The sequence below is a fragment of the Hippocampus bargibanti genome, linkage group LG04, assembly GCF_051943395.1.
Source record: "Hippocampus bargibanti isolate YZ-2025 linkage group LG04, ASM5194339v1, whole genome shotgun sequence".
Lineage (NCBI taxonomy): Eukaryota > Metazoa > Chordata > Actinopteri > Syngnathiformes > Syngnathidae > Hippocampus > Hippocampus bargibanti.
In genome coordinates this window covers 5,755,731-5,770,847 of record NC_142737.1, presented here as the reverse complement: position 1 = coordinate 5,770,847, position 15,117 = coordinate 5,755,731, and the positions used below count along the sequence as shown (strand labels likewise).

At 40.9% G+C, this 15,117-nt stretch overlaps 1 long non-coding RNA gene across 1 annotated transcript in view; it reads left to right on the top strand.

The window, feature by feature from the left end:
- LOC148898826 (uncharacterized) overlaps positions 1 to 15,117 on the top strand; it is a 129,762-nt gene that overhangs the window by 80,160 nt on the left and 34,485 nt on the right. Inside the window, exon 2 of the long non-coding RNA XR_016114642.1 lies at positions 12,811 to 12,908. This is a non-coding gene — a long non-coding RNA (uncharacterized LOC148898826). The remainder of the gene's footprint in view (positions 1 to 12,810; positions 12,909 to 15,117) is intronic.

The following is a 15,117-nucleotide window of genomic DNA, read 5'->3' as shown; positions in this document are numbered from 1 at the left end:
TTTAAAGCAGGCAATACACAGAGGTGCAATGGCGGCGCTCTGGGGTCCTTTCAGAGGGTGAATGACGTTCAGAGGGACAAAAGGGCAGCTATTCAGCAGGCCGTGATGGACTTCACGCTCGCCTTTATGTCCTCGATGGCGGTGCAGGCAGAGAGAATGTTGTTGTGGAGGTGGTAAGGGGGGGCGGGTGCGTGAATCAGAAAACGGTCAGGATTTCCTTTAAGAGGGAACAATAAGGGATGATGAAGTCAGGGTAGCCGTTATATGGAATATTTATTTGACCATTTTCGTCAGTTATGAAAGTCGAAACAAAGTCATGTTGACTGATCTTGAACACAAGAATGTTGACGTACAAATCAGAGTTGTCGTGAGGAGCTTGCGGAGTTTAAAAACCAGTGCAAATTAATGCACGACTTTATAAACCTTTGAACTCATTCAGTGCCGGAGATGTGTAAAAATATGTTAGGGTTTTTGTCATTGTCACTTGAATTCCAGGACCCACAGAAAATTGAGTTTTAGTACTACATAAACATGCAATGCGGCGTAAGAAAACTTAGACTCTCTTCTTTCATCACAAAAATGAGTTAATTCCTAAATTATATGGGTCTGTAGTTATATGAGCTTAACATGAGGGTGGCTGTCCAAAATACAATGCAATACATACATATTGATATATATATAGACTTTTAACAACAGCTGAAGCTAGAACAAAGCGCTAACATGGAAAAAAGGGAAATTCTGTCAGAGGCCAGGGCCAGCGCTTTATCGGCACCCAAGCATGAAAAAACAAAAGCTGAACAAATTCAGGAATGGCGCTTTACATCATATTTTCAATTGCATTGTATTAATTAATTAACAATGAGTTAATTCACATTCATCATAATGAGTCCCGAAAACATAGCAGTTTTATAGTCATCACATTGATCACATCACATTGAAGTCCGAAATCAATTCCTACAGTCTGTGTACGAAGGTAACGCGATGTCTCTCAGGTTTTGCCCCGGAGTCTTTCCATTTTGTCAGACACATATATTGAAATATCACCCGGTGAAAACAGAAGGGACCTTTTAGTTTTTTCATTTTTTTTTTACTTCCATCTTCCAAGTGGGACCTTCCGCTCCCACCGCAACTCCCCAACACCCCATGGAAGTGTGTCCCCTTCAGGGAATGACATTTAGCGCTGTCCGTCCATCTAGTCCACTTTTGCAAACACATCCATCCCAGTCCTAGTTAAAACACTGGGGGATCTCCTTCCCTCCCACCTCCCCCTACCACCAAATCCAAAGTCCTTTATGATGTCCATAAAATGGAAGAGTGCAGCTTTACTTGAACTAATAATACCGGAGCTTACGGGGACTGTGATTGATGATCTTTAAAGTCGGCCTGATCGCTCTCATCTTTCTTCAGATTTTTATCACTGACTTGTTTGCAGTCATGTCCAATCACAGGCACCGGGAGAGGTAACAAGTGCTTGATGTATGATGCTTCAGACCTTTTGTCAGATGCGGATTTCCCCTTCACTCCCGCCCTAGCTTGCTTAGTCCCCAGACCCCCTTTTTAGGTTGTTTCTTGTTTGTGTCACTTTTCTTAAATTGTTTATACCCTTTTAGTTGACGCCGTTGTGTATCCTCTCATCCTCTCATTTCCAAAATGGCGGAGATGGGCCGAGAACTAATTCAAAAACCCTCTTGACTTTTAAGAATACATTTCACTTCTAAGAGCCTTTCAAAACTCTCAAGGTCTCTTTACAGTCACAGGATACATTTTTTATGTGGGTGAGCAGCGGCAGCCACACGCGCCAACGTTCACTCAACCCGGAAGTAACTCGAATAGACAGAAAGCTAGCTAGATAAATAGCTAATAGATAGCTCTGAAGATGGAGCACACTTATCCACACACTTATCCGCTGTGGCGACCCCTTGAAGGGAAAAGCCGAAAGCAAAAGAAGAAGAAGTTAAAGCACTATATAAAGCAATGTGTATGTATTGCATTGTATTTTGGTCAGCCGCCCTCATTTCAAGCTCATATAAGTCCAAACCCATATAATTTAGTAATTAACACTTTTTTTCTGATGAAAGAAGTGAGGCTAAGGTTTCTTACGTTGTATTGAATGTTTATGCAGACCTAAAACTGAATATTCTGTGGGTCCTGGAATTCGAGTGACAATGACTAAAACCCTGGCACTCTAGTGGACACATTTTTGCATGTCTGGCAGTGAATGAGTTAAGGTTGTCACTTGCTCACACACATACATTTCCACTGACATCTCCCATTTCTCGGGGAGGTGAAAAATACCTCTCATTTTTCCAGAATCAAGATGAAACGGTTTCACGGGGTGATCCGTGCGTGATCCCTACTTAATATCCCTTGCCACCAAAGCACATCTTTTTAAATTCTATAAATCACCTTTAAGGGATCTGCTATTTGTCCATTTGAACTCTTCTTCTTCACGTGGACGGAGTCATGAATTCCCCTTGTGGAATTCACCTCGGTTCATGTCTGCACGTGGCCCTTTTCAATGCAAATCGCCCAAAAATGTACTCGCGTGTGTGTGCGGCGCTGTTTCTCCTCTGTTAGATATAAAGGATCCCAGCTGTCATGGAGGATTGTTCTGGCCTTTCATTTTCGACATCCTCTAAAGAGCCGCATCATTACACCGACCTCAGACAGAGCCCAGACGGTGTAAAACCCCGGCCCACCCTCCGTCCCTCCGCTCCCCTTACTCTCCATTCTTTTTCCTCCTGTTTATCGCTTGTACCAAGCGGCAAAAGAGATTTCTTTGACGATTGCCTCCGTGAGGAAGAGATCTTGCCAGGTTGGCAAAGGGAACATTTAGGTTAAAAGTGTTGCAGGTATTTAGTACGGGCTTTGAAATGGCAGCCATTTCTCATGCGACTTGACTCGTTGAATTCTTGATTGTCTCTTGATTGTCTCCAATTTAATCACTGGGTCAAGAAAAGCATTCGTGTTCGATTCAAAGAAAACACTGACTGTCGGAATAATACTGTAACGTCCGGTGCTTGTGTTGTGCATGTCATGTTGTGCATGAGGGGCATTACAATACGTACCAGGTTCGCCTACACCAAAGAGCTCGGTCCCCGTTCTGAATAATGTAATCATCTCTGGCATGGAAGAGCTCCATTTTACTTATATACGTTCAACAAAATAATTTACGAGCTGGATGATCAGCATTGAGAGGAGTTATCCATCGCTAACTCCGGTTAGCTCCTCGTTGTCCTTCGGCTCTGGTCTGTTGGAAATGGCTGTTTGTCCGCTGGGAATTTGTGTAAACGTATACCTTCTTTATGCGCGTTACAGCAATTGGCTGCCACATAACGATTCACCATTGCGTTATTGATGTAGTTTTCCTTCTGATTTCGTGATCAACACGGTGTTTTCAGACGAAAAAAAGTACCCATAATGCATTGTGTATCGCTTTCTCGGTCAGGGGCGTTCCCTCAGCAACGTCACTCCGGCATCGTCATGAACTCGAAAAAAAGACTTCATGAATATTCAACGCGAGTTTTAAAACATAAAATTTAGCTATATGCAGTGGAATCTTTGTAAAATGCGGTCAGTCGAAGTCATTTGAAGTGATTTTACAAATTATGGACGAAACTTGTCCTGAGGTATCGGTTGTCCTTTAAGGGACATTACTCGCATGCACCGGAGAAGAGCCTGAAGACCATGGATAGGAAATGCAAAGACACATTTGCAGACTGATGTCTGGGTCCTACCAAACACATACACCGTGTGTAATCAGATGTGATCATTGTGTGTCACCAGATCCTTCTAAACCCAATAGGTAGAGCAGTTGTCAAATTAGTGAGTGAGAACTTGTACCGGGCAAACAAAGTTCTCCTCTCGAGATGAAAAGACCACCAGAAGGCCTCATCCTCTCTTTTCAGTTTTAAATTGAATAAATGTCTATTTGATGAACCAGACATATAATAGAGGGCTCGTCCAGGATGGCAAGATACCAGAGGTCTCAAGAGGCAGAGTCGACAACCAAGAAAAGACTGTGGCCACGGTAGCAAAAGCCTTTTTTGGGGCTATGCCTTGGCTCCATTTCTGGGGAGCAAAGGTTGACGCAAATCCAAGAGAGGAGAGGCATCTTTGTTGAGTTAAAAAAAAAAAAACACTTTTGAAACTCCGAGTTAGTTTTCGGTCTTTGACGACGTACTGTACCTTGAACCTGCACTCCCAGACTCTCTTCCTCTACCCGTTCTCCTTTGCCCCCCACTTTCTAACCTCCCCCACTTTCTCGTCGTCATCGTCTCTCCAAGCTTCTCTGTCTCCGAGCTCTCGTGATGATGGATTGTTTCTCCGTGCAGTCTGACAGGATGTAGCACATGGCGAGCCCCATGGGCCCCCGAGCAGACTGCGCCACCTGATTAAGACTCTCGCTATAATCAGCTGCACAGTGCCACTCTGAAAGCCACTCTAGTCAACATTTGAGAAAAAACTAATAACAATTGTTCCGCGTCTTGAAAGATAACACTTTGTTTGGTGCTGAAGTGGAATTTAGACGAGTGGCCCATCTTGAACTTTTTGTCTTTGAGACAAAACCTTCCCTTTGGTAGGGTTCGAGGTACGCTCAGTGTTGTAGTAGAAAAATGGACAAAAGTAAAAAGGTCATAAACCTAATAAAATTCTCCACTGCCTTCCCCCCACACACGACTTGTATGCCATTAAAGCCGATAATAGCATTACGGACAGAAATCTCGTTGTTTCTTCACGATTGAGACTGAGTAGAAGCTCGCTCGCCGCTATGTCAGAATCAGAGAATCCGAATCAGAATCACCTTTATTGTCCAAGTACGTAGAACACACAAGGAAGATGACGCCTCCCGTGAGGCTGCCTCTGCAGAAGCTCTGAATGTGATTCTGAATTTGTCTCTGGTAGAACACGCTGTACTAGTATCATCATAAAAAAAATAGCAAAGAGGCACTTTGCAGTTAATCTTGGTTCCTCTTTAGAGAGTTAATGGCGACGGTGGAAGAAGCTGTTTAAATGTCTGCTGGATTTGGTGCTTATGGATCGGTAGCTGGAAAAGGTGGTGGGCAGGATGTGGAGGATCCAGTAGGATTTTCCGCACCCTTGTTTTGATTATCTGAACTCCGTGAGCCCATTGTTTTGTTTGTTTGTTTTGTTTTTTGTTTTTTTAGCAAGGCAAGACGACCTGGCGTGACGTCACGAACTGGGGGCGGGACTTTCTGAAAATCCCCAGTTTTGAGCTGATTTGTGGCCGTTTTTGGACACTTTAAGTAATTTTTATTGGTGTTTTGTATTTGACTAAAAATATCAGCCTGCGTGTTTTGGGTATTTTAGATGCTATAAAACGTTTTTCTGATGTCAGTTAGGAAACAAAAAAATGGTGTTGTTTGTCCTTTAACTGTCCGTTTAAGTCGGATTTTGTCAGTTTTTGTGGCGGTCCCGAACCAAACCGTGATGGAACAACACAGGATTGATTCGATGACAGCCATGTAGAAATGTCGTAGCAGCTCCTCTGGCAGGCCATGCTTCTTTAGCAGCCTCAGGAAGTACATCCTCTGTTAGGCCTTACATATGAATGAGGTAAGAAAGAATTTGAATGATGTTGACTACGCGTGCCACAACCGAAATAAATACGGTAGTAGTGTCACAGCAAAAGGTGACAGGAGCGATCTTTTCAACTTCCGTGTTACGAGTCGGATTACGATGTTTAAAAAAAGAAAAATGCACCTGGCAGTTATCGCGGTCGTCATGGGTTATTGAATTAACCGGAAAGGCGGTGTGTAACGCTTTCCATAAACCTAAAACAAATACATCCGCGGGTCTGGAGTTATGTTCCAAATGTCAGCTGCGTGACAAATGGATCAGCTGTCGACTCAAAGTGATGTCACAGAGCTCAGCTTGAATAGACAAAGCTTCCTGCGATCTTTGCCTACTTGACCTGTGCCTACGTGTTGGTTTTGATCCAAAAAAACGTTAATTTCATGTAGTAGAGCTACACTATTTCACACTGAGATCTGTTTAAAATATTTTGATTAGCTGGGTAAGACAGGGAAATTCGGTACTGACTAGAAACACAGTCAAATATTATACGGTGCATTTCTTAACTGGGGAAAACCATCGTCAGCATTTCCTTAAATGAAGACCTCTTTATTTTTTGTCTATTTATTATTTGTTATTTAATTTTTGTTGTTCTTTTGACTTCAAGATGGCGCTGTGAGAGTGGCTGCCTTTCCCACGGCTCCTATATTTTGTTTTTCTGCTTCTTCCTTTCCTCTCTTCTTCCAATTGTAACTTAGCTACTGTGAATTGTAAATTTCTCCACTGTAATAATCATAATAATAATAATAATACATTTCATTCATAAGCGCCTTTCAAAACTCTGAAGCTCACTTTACAGTCATAGGATAGGTTCACTCAAGCTGGGAGTAACTCAAATAGATAGAAAGCTAGCTATCTAGCTAATAGATAGTTAATACAATAGATAGCTAGCTCGATAGCTAGATAGCGAATAGATGGCCAGAGAGCCACCTAATAGACAGCAAATAGCTAGCTAGATAGATAGCCAGATAGCTAGCTAGATAGATAGACAACTGGAAAGCTAGATAACAAACCTCAAATGTGGAGGTGTCAGAATAATTGACGTACAAGATGTGAGCAGAAGTGGCAGTCTGGAGATTTTTCTTAAAAGATCCTTGAAGATGAATATCCAATATTTCTTCGTGTTAATAAATACAAAACATTATTTCATTTGGAACGGGAATATGATTAATGTCATATAGAGCAGCACAGAGTCATTTTTATTGTGAATGGGAGCAGAATACATTTTCCATAGTGATCTGCAAATGAAGCTTCATGAAGCACTTGTGAAAGTTTATGATTCCTCTAGATCAAGGCTGTCAAACTCTTTTTTTTTGCCGCGGGCCACATTGTAGTTACGGTTTCCTCCACATATTACCTATAGAGCGCATAACAAGTTAATGAATGACTATTTTTCAAATCTGAAGTCAAGAATAATGATAATGTTAATGTGTTTTACATGGGACAATTTGAATTGAATTTAGCAAGCATCATGTAATTTCCCAAGTTTGATTTGCTTTCACGGGCCGAATAAAATGATGTGGCGGGCCAGATTTGTCCCACGGTCCTTGACTTTAACGCCTGGCACTCTTGGTTTAAAGATGGAGATGATTTTTAAGACATTTCTTTTGGATTAACCTTCATATTTAAACTAAGAGTGAAAAAAGATCACAAAAAAACACTTCATGAATCTTCGTTTTCATATCACTCGTATTCCAACATAGTTCAAAGCTAATCAAACCCTGGAATTGTTCCAAAATGAATACTAACAAGTCCAAATCTGCTGATATTGTTGATATTGGCATTATTGTATTATAAACGCTTGGCTTCAAGAGAGGGCTGAGTCGAAAGTATTTCATGCCGTATGTTTTGGTGTTTTCCAAGCATTGGGTAGCTCACGCATGAGCGCTTTGCTAAGTTTATGCACGCTCACGCCCTTGGATGTGTGTGTACATTGTCACACCATCTTAGCCTGTGGGTGCATTCGCTATTTCACTCTGGCCTCATTTATATCTGTCAGTGTTTTCCCGTCTCTTTCCTGCTGATGCCATGGCTGCGCACGTCATGACTGATGACAGTCGTTGCCACAGTCTGATGCTCTGTCGCTTAATATCTTTATTGTTTATTAATTAACTGCAGGACATATATGCGGAGAGACACCTATTGATTCTGCAGCTGCATTAATTGATTTTGTGCTTCGCTAATCATATTGTTTCTGAGACGCCGCTTTGTGGTGGTAATCACGGGTGTGTGCTTTGCTGCTGTTCGCCTCACGCTTGTGTGAAATCTTGCGATTGCCGTTCATTCCGGAAAAAAAAATCAATTTCAATGTTTCACCGATTGGAAATGTTTCATAAATAATTCATTGGGGAGTTATAACGGTGGTTAAAAAATCACAGCATATCATAGCAATCTCTGAATCTTAAGCAATTGTGCTCCTGGATCTTATGCATTAAAATTAGGATTACTCAGAATATTCTTTTGACACTTTTTTCTGAACATTTATTCTTTGAGTGCTCACCAATACAGAATCACGATACCTCAAGTACTTTTGTCTAAATTGGAAAAAATGTTTTTTTTGTTGAGAGAGAGAGAGAGAGAGAGAGAGAGAGAGAGAGAGAGAGAGAGAGAGAGAGAGAGAGAGAGAGAGAGAGAGAGAGAGAGAGAGAGAGAGAGAGAGAGAGAGAGAGAAGGAATTAGAGAGGGGGGAGAGAGAATTACACAGAGGGAGAGAGAATTAGAGAGAGAGAGAAAGAGAGGCAGAGAGAGAGAAGAGAGAGAGAGAGAGAGAGAGAGAGAGAGAGAGAGAGAGAGAGAGAGAAGGAAAGAGAGTGGGGGGAGAGAGAATTACACAGAGGGAGAGAGAATTACAGAGAGAAAGAAAAGAGAGGCAGAGAGAGAGAGAGAGAGAGAGAGAGAGAGAGAGAGAGAGAGAGAGAGAGAGAGAGAGAGAGAGAGAGAGAATTACAGGGAGAGATAAAAAAGAGAGACGGAGAGAGAGAGACTGAGAGAGAATTACACAGAGAGAGAGAGAGACAGAGAGAGAATTACAGTGAGAGAGAGAAATGAGAGAAAGATGGAGAGAGAGAGACTGAGAGTGAATTACCGAGATAGAAAGAAAAGCAAGAGAGATTGAGAGAGAAAAGACAGAGAGAGAGAGAGAGAGAGAGAGAGAGAGAGAGAAACTGAAAGAGAGGATTACAGAGAGGGAAAAGTGAGAAGGCGAAAGAGAGACAGACAAAATGTCTTTGCCATTTCTTATTTTTCAAATATTATCTAGAAACATCAACTTTCACAAAGCAAACAACGTGAGCTTGTCAACAAAACCCATCAAATGACAAACTTGTGCAAGGAGAGACCCTTTTTTAGAAACAGCATCCTCTCACATCAAACAACAAAAACGTTCTTAGACCATCATTGAAACAGATTCCCATGTTTTGTGTGTCTGGTTTGCCAAAGGTTCCCCAGTGAGCCTGTTTGGGGGGGGGTTACAGTGTAACCAAAGCGTCTGTCTTCTGCTCACCACCCAGATCCGTCGGTTCAGCTTGACTGGGCCCAGTTGTCTTGCATTCGCCACTGACGACTGTCTGGGAAAAAAAGGTCTGTCTGGGGTTCAAGTACATTAAAGTCATCCGCTCGACTCCCACAGAGCCTCCACACAGATGGTTCCAGATGCAGATGGCACAGCAGCACCTGACAGCCCCCCTCCCCAACAAACCCCCAACCCACACAAAAACAGCGAGATCATATTGGCGAGCATAAACACAAATATACAAAATGACTACTTGTGGACTAAAGGTTTGGACGGCACTGCTTACTTTCATAAATGTATGTTAAAATCGCGGGCTCCTCAAGCCATGCAACAGCAACGACTTTTCCGCTGAACAAAGCGGGGCTGTGAAAATGCTGCCCATGACAGGCTCAAAAAAAGAACAATCGCCCCAGAGTTTTCCAGCAATGACAGTCAAATGCACTACATTTTATCTATTATCTATTAGCTACCTAGCTAACCTACTATCTAGTTGAGTTATTCCGGGCTGACGCATGTGGCTGTTGCTGCTCACTCGCAGAAAAACTGATCCTGTGACTGTAAAGTGAAGTTGAGAATTTTGAAAGGCTGGCTACCTATCTAGCTATCTATTTGCTATCTATTCGCTATAACTAGCTAGCTGGCTACCTAACTAGCTTCTTCTCCTCAACCGTAATTTTCTTTTGTGTCTTCTTCGGCTTAACACTAGCTTGTGGTGGGGTAGTTTTCGGTCCCACAATAGCAAAAGTTCTCCACTCGATATCAAACCACGTCTGCACTAAAAGGGTGTGTGGAAAACTAGTCCGCCATCCACCGTGACGCTGTTCGACCGTGTGGTTTGGTGTTCATCCGCTAAAAACTTGTCCGCCAGCCACTGTGACGATTATGTGGTTCGGTTCGTCCCCAGAAAACTAGTTCGTCAGCCGACACTATATGCTCGCAAATTTAACGTTCGTGAGGCGAAAAGTTAGTGAGCTGAAACATTCGTCAGCGGAGGTATCACTATATATTTTTATTCAAAGCAAAGCAAAACTGCCTGTTGGACACACACTACGTCATCTTGCCAAGGGGATTTTCGTGTCACGTTACCCAGCTCCGTCATTATTGTCTCCCCACGTTGATTGCCGATCTACTTATACAACCCACAAAATTACTTGTGCAGTAGAAACGACACCGCTGAACCCCGACAGGAATTCAGATGAACGTCTACCTCAGATTGGCTCGTTCCCGATGCTTCTAAATTGTCGTATTTTCATGAAGTGGACTAAAAACATTAACCTTGAATCGCAGCAGTTAAATGGAACAGAGAATTACAGCGTCAGCTCCGTTTGGTTTAAAAGAGTTTATGTACGGCTTTGTACAGAGATGCTAACTCTCCTCAGGGCAATATACACTCACACACACGCACTATGTCATCTATGTTCTCAACAAAAAAAATCCCAAGCATGCCACCATTCATCTCAACGTGCCTATTTACGCCTTCCACTAATACATTTTTTAGTACCTACACGGAGGAATTTTAAATGATGGCGTACGATAAAAGCTGTCACGCGCGGCTCCCGAGTCCTTTCTGCGAATGTTAATGAAATATCGTAAGCAATTTTCCAAAGTGGATTACAAATTTCACATAGAGGTTTTTATAGCATATTATAATAACTTTACCACATTTAAATGTTAATATGCGATTTTTTTTCTTTACTTTTTTAAGACTCCTTATTCCCAAAAACATTGCCAAGCCGTGTCGCAGGCTGGTTTGTGTGGTTGATGGTGGGAGAGCATTGTGGCTTTTTTTGCTGTGGACAAATTGTGTTCTTATGATGTATAATGTTCATAAAAAAATGTGAATTATATTACGGCGAAAAAAATGGTAAGATGTTTAATATAACTGATTCCACTTGAACTTATCTTCTCTGAACTTTTGTTTCTTCTCGAGATTTTTTGCACATACTTGTTTTCTCAGTGGTGGACTTCGCTTTTTACAAGTAGCGATATTTGGATATTGGATATTGGATATGCCTTTATTAGTCTCACAGTGGAGAAATTTACATTTCACAGCAGCAAAGTGATGAAAGGAATGAAAGTAGAAAAACACAATACATGAGCTGCTGAAAAGGCAGCCATATTATTTGTTATTTAGTTGTTTTTTTGGTCTTTTGACTTTGGTTTATGTCGACATTAGTAAGAAATATTGTGTCAATTATCTTTGTCTTTTCTCTAATACGGTACAGGAGCTATCTGGTTTGCTATCTAGCTGGCTAGCTATTAGCTATCTATTGGCTTGCTAGCTAGCTTTCTATCTATTTGTCCTACTATTCGATTTGAGTTACTTCCGGGTTGAGTGAACACTGGCGCGTGTTGCGTGTGCTCACCCACAGAAAAAAATTATCCTGTAACTATAAAGTGAACTTGGGAGTTTTGAAAGGCCCTTGAAAATGAAATGTATTATTTTTATTTTTATTTTTATTTTTATTATATTTTTATATTTTTTATTTATTTATTTATGTTTACTTTTTTTATTATTATTATCATTTATTTATTTATTTTTTACTTTTTTATTTATTTATTTTTTTTTTTATTATTATTTTTTTTTTATTATTATTATTTTTTTTTATATATTTTTTTTTTTAACCATTTTTGCGTTTCCCGTTCAAACTTTCTTGTATGCTGTACACATCTAAAAATGAGATAACAGAATATCCTCCTCAAGGCGAGCCTGCATCAACCTCTACTCTAAATCGAACCGTACGCCATCTTGCACAAAGATGCACACGTTTTTATTTTTTATTTTTTTATCGCAAGAATCACAAAAACACCTTGCAACTGTTGCTCAGCGCCGCCCCCGCCCCGGCACAGAATCGTCCACTTAAAGAAGCGACACATGCGTGCGCACACATGGACTGAGCGTGGGGATGCGGGAACACACCTGCAAAGTGGCAGGGTAATCCAGCGAAAAAGGTTAAAGTCGATGACTTGCCAAATGATGACAATCTAAGAGGTCACGTCAGTCATTGCGAAGGTCAGGCGTCCCATAAAAATGTCTTGGCTTTAAAAATACTTCACTGTAAGTTATATAGGTCCACCATCTTGTGTCTTACAAGATGGATTTGGACTTCCTTTCTTTTGACTTTTTCCAAATTTAGCTTTAGTGGGAAACAAATGCATATTTTTAATCAATTTTGACTCATCTTATCATTTTTTTAACTCATTCACTGCCATTCCTGAATTTATTTGAGAATTGAAAATGACATGACATGGAGCGCCATTCCCCATTTTGGCTTATCTTGCTGCCGATAAAGCACTGGTCAGGTATGGATTGTATTGTATTTTGTGCAGTCGCCCCCATTTCAAGCTCATATAACTCCAGACGCATATAATTTAGGAATTTACTCTTTTTTTCTGATGAAAGAAGAGCATCTAACGAAGGTTTCTTACGCTGCATTGAATGTTTATTTAGTCCTAAAACTCAATATGTGGGTCCTGCAATTTGAGTGACAATGATAAAAACCCTGGCACTGAAGTGGACACATTTTTGCACATATATGGTAGAGAATGACTTAAGCGTGCACCAAAGTTACCGTATTTTCCAGTGTATAAGGCACACCCCAAAAGCCTTGATTTTCTTCACCAGAGGACTCTGCGCATTGTTGCACATGTCAGAACGAAGCAAGAATCCATGTAAATTCATATTTTTTTTGCTTTTTTTATAGGTGTTTTTTATAGGTGTATGATGTGGCCTGTGATACCTGACACGTGATGGCTCTCACTTTAGGGGTCGGCAATGGATCTGTGTTTGTCTCTCGGCCATGTAAGTGAAATGTGATACAGTTCAGTAAAAACATGAAAAAACAAGGTTAGCGTATTATGTTCCGCCACTCTGCATTCCAAAAACGGCTTCACGTCTTGCGTTCTACTCTCCAAAGTCCCCCCGCCCTTTATTAACTTTCAGCACTCATCAAATTAGAATTCATTTTAGAAGGAAGCGTCATTACTGCACAGTCAGACACCGCGATTTGAGGTGGGCTAATTATATTGTGAATTTTACATGTGATGGACAACTTTTACTTTGTCAGAGACTTACTCAGTCACTTCTCAAAGTCATTGTTTTGGTTTCTAGTGAAGTACGTTTTGTTTCATTTTATATATACAGTGATACCTTGGCTTATGAACTTAATTGGTTCCCAGACAGAGTGTGTAAGGCGAAAAGTGTGTATCCCAAAAAAATAATTTCCCATAGGAAACCATTAAAATGAGAATAATCCGTTCCCAGGTCCCCATAAAACATAATTTTCTACTTTCTAATTTTCTAAGCCTTAAAACTACATAAAATATTCCTTATTTTATGTATAATAAATGTGCTATGGTGTTATAATTAAATCAATAAACTGTTCTGTATAATAAAGTCGTTTTATTTACCTCTGTGACGGTCATTGATGGCTTGATGGAATGGAGTGGCCGGTTTTATCAGCATTAAACACTTGATGAGGAACGTAACCTTCTTCTTTCACCATCTTGACGAATGATCCTTGTAGGTGCTTTCTCTGTGATAATTGTATCTAGTTCCTCATCAATTGTGTTCTGTTCAGCTGGGTTGATAGCTTTTTGCATCAAGTGGACAGATGGCTTGTGCGGATTGTTTGTGGATATTGATTGATGGGATATTTTAACCTTGCAGTCTACACTCTGCCTTTGAACTATCAAAGTTGAAACTCTCACTGTCCTCTGCCTGTCTCTTTAATGTTTAAACCACCCCCCTCACTGCTGCGTTCTTGACCAATCACGTGGCTTTAACCGAAGACTGGGAGCGGGGAATAGAGGACAAAAACCTTCGGCTGCCATTTTGTTGTTAGAAGAACGGGCTCGTTCCCGAACGACAGATCACTCATTGAGGCAGCTCCGTGTACGAAAAAAGTTCGTATGCTAAGGTAAACGTGTATTGCCAACGTAAAATGTTCATAAATTTAACATTCGTAAACCGAAAAGTTCGTAAGCCATGGGGTTCGTAAACCGAGGTATCAATGTATCTTCTTCTTTCTTCTTTTCCTTTCGGCTTTTCCCTTGTAGGGGTCGCCATAGTGAATCAGTGTCCTCTACATAACAAAAATACACTATATCTGTATACAGTTGAATTTGCGCAGCCACTTGAACTAAAATTGAGTAAATTCATCCATCCATCCAATTTATCCATACTTCCTGGAGCCTATCCTGTCTTCAGGAAGTAGGCCAAGGACACCCGGAACCGTTTACCAGCCAATCATAGGGCATACATAGACAAACAACCATCCTCTTTCATACCTACGGACAATTTAGGGTCTTCAATCAGCGTGCTATGCATGTTTTTGGAATGTGGGAGCAAACCGGAGTACCCAGGAGAAACCCCCCCCCAGGCATAGCGAAAACATGCAAATTCCACACCAGTTGACTTTGCCAGCTTTATGACGATGTCATAAATGTATGTAACAGTCGCATTTGGAGAGCTTGCATACCAGTTAGCCAGACTTTAAAAATATCCGTCAAAATACCTGATATTTCATCAGAAAATTATATCACTGTTATGCCCAAGATAGTACACGGATATACCAGGGGTTCTCAATACCTCGATCGTGAGGTACTATTGGTAGATCGCATGACAAGGTGATGTGACATGTGACGCTATACAAATAAAGTTGAGTTGTTTTGAAAAAAAATTGACGTCAGCCTATCAGCAACCCCTTCATTTGATTGATACACCGGACAACCAATCAGATGACATCTCATTAATGGATCCATTAGCAAGTTAGCTGTTAGCTACATACAAATTTGTCACTCGTTTTTTTTCCTCTTAATTGTAAGATAAGGTATAAAAATAAGTGTGGGAGCTGGACCAAGTAAGAATAAAAAAAAAGTATCATTTTCATACAGAAAGGGAGGCGGACTTTTTTCGTGATTTCAAAGTGTGTTTGTATCATCTGCCAGTTATCAGAGTGAACTCAGGTAATGGCAAAAAAAATACATACAGTAAAGTCTCGTTATATCGA